Here is a 2666-nt window from a genome sequence, read left to right as displayed (position 1 = left end):
CTCTCTCCCAAACATGCATACACACTCCCTCTTGCATATAGGGCATAAACTAACTTAAACTCCCAACATAACAGCACATAAACATACATTGGGCATAAAACTCACAAAATCCCTAACATGCACATCTACTCTATCCCATGCATCAAAACTTCTTAAAACTTCATTAAAACATAAAGGAAGGCAAGGATCTACACTTACCTCTTAAAGATCGAAAGGAGATACGATCCCTAACTTGGAGATGGGAGGAATCAAACTCCTTGGGTCTCCAAGCTCCAAAACTTGATCTTAAGCTCAAAACTTCAAAACCCAAGCTAAAACTTGTTAAAACTTGAAAGATTTGAAGAAAGAACATGAAATCAACCAAAGGAGGACATGAACTCACCCTAGCTCGAGAATAGGGAGAAAACTCGCCCATTTTCGATCTGAGGGCCTTTTATAGGTGGCCGGTCAACCACCTTCGGCGGCCTAAGCTGTCTCCACAGCTCCACCACCTTCGGCAGCCTAACGTGCCCCCCAAACTATCCCATGTTCGGCGGCCGAACTTGAGGTTCGGCGGCCGAACCTGGAAATGCTCTCCTTGGTCTTTTCTTTTCAAAACTCAATTTCTTTTGCATTAAACCCTAAAATTATGTGAAAACATTTTAGAAAACACATTTTACCCTTCTAGAAGGCTCCGGCATCTTTGAATTCCGGATTCCGATGCCAAGATCTAGCCGGGTATTACATGCCTGATCTTTCATTTCTTAAAAAATTTGATTCATTGTGTTTTGCAGCTACATTAACTACTGCTAGAACCAAGTTTAACTTTAGAGCAAAGAAATGCATCTTTTTGTAATATAAACCTGGAACTAAATGATTTGTTATCTTTGATCTATCATCTAAAGAAGTTTTTGTTTCTAGAAATATCATTTTCTGTGAGTTTGTTTTTCCTTATAAGTATCAATCTGATTCAAATCTTTCGCACCTGTCTACAAAGCCTATTGTTCTTCCTAAGACTGTACTTCCTAGTGATTTCTCTAATTATCCCATTATTCCTAGTTATAATGCAGATTCTTAGCCTCTTAAGTTGCTTGTGCTTTCTTAGCAACCACATGTTCCTAAAACTTTTACCAGAACCAAAAGAAAACCTTCTTATCTCCAAGACTACCATTGAAATTCACTTAGTTCTATTCCTTCTCACTCACAATCTAGTGTTCTTTATTCCCTTTCACAAGTTTTCACATATGATCATGTTTCTTCCTCCCATAAGTACCTGATTATGTCTACTTCAACTGTAATCCAACCAAGAACATATACACAGATAGTCAAACTCAATTGTTGCAAAGAAGCTATGTAAGTTGAGATTATTGCTTTACGACAAAACCATACATGGGAACGTACAAACTTGCCACCAGGGAAGATCCTGGAGAAGTCAATTAAACTTTTTGTTGTACCTTTTTCTTTTGGTGCATGAATTTTCTCCTTTGTAGAGCTTGGACAAGGCTGAAAATGGTAAATATAAGGTTGCAATGAAGAGTCATCATGTTCTTATATTGTTTTAGCCTATTTTAACCATTGGCTGCATAAATTTTCTTGAATTTGTCTCTAATATTTTATTGGTTTTTTAGTTTTTCACCAATATTTGAATTCACCAATATTTGAACTCATGATCTCACTCTCATTTTAAAATCATCTTATGAGTATGGAAAAGTCAATTATTTACAACTAGATTCACTTTATATTGCATGCTATTTAGTCACAAGATCTACGATCTCACTCTCAGATTTTTAGAGGGAATAAATGAATTTATAATGAAAGCTAAGAACTGCCCACATTATTTAAATGGTGATCAGATTCGTTGTCCTTACAATCGATTTAAGTGTCAAAACCATAGCTTTCAAGATAAAAATACACTCAAATACCATTTAATAAAGCATAGTTTTGTGCAAAATTACCTTGTTTGTGTAATACCCGGCTAGACTCCAGCATCAGAATTCCCACTTTCCGGTGGAATCTCCGTTGGAATCCGGAAATTCTCGGTGTCGGAGCCTTCTAGAAGGGTAAAATAAAGATTTTCTAAAATGTTTTTATATGTTTTTATGGTTTTAATAAAGGAAGAAATTGAGTTTTGAAAGAAAAGACCAAGGAAGGAAAAAGCCAGATTCGGCCGCTGAACCTCATGTTCGGCTGCCGAACATTGGCCTCTTGCGGAAGCACCTTTGGCCCCCGAAGATGGTCTGGCCAGCCACCTATAAAAGGCCCCTTGTCCGAAAATGGGCGAGTTTTCTCTCTCTATTTTCGGGCATAGGTGAGATTTCGCCCTTTCATGGTCGATTTGTTGTTTTCCTTCAATCCCTTCAAGTTTTTGATGGGTTTTTACTTTGTTTTGAAGATTTTTAAGCTAAGATCAAGTTTTTGAAGCTTGGAGACCCCCGAAGCTCGATTTCTCCCAATCTCCGAGTTTGGATCACCTTTCCTCTCGATCTTCAAGAGGTAAGCGTAGATCCTCGCCTTCTTTTATGTTTTAAGTAAGTTTTGAGGGGTTTTGAGGGTGTTTAATGCATGTTTAGAGTAGATGTAAAATGTTAGGGTTTATGTTAGTTAAATGATAAATGTATGCTAAATGTCATGTTTGTTGGGGTATAGGCTAGTTTTATGCCCCTATATGCTTGAAAATGTGTATATGC

Source organism: Manihot esculenta, chromosome 11 (genome assembly GCF_001659605.2).
Source record: "Manihot esculenta cultivar AM560-2 chromosome 11, M.esculenta_v8, whole genome shotgun sequence".
Lineage (NCBI taxonomy): Eukaryota > Viridiplantae > Streptophyta > Magnoliopsida > Malpighiales > Euphorbiaceae > Manihot > Manihot esculenta.
The sequence above is the reverse complement of the archived record's forward strand: the minus strand, read 5'-3'. Positions refer to the sequence as shown.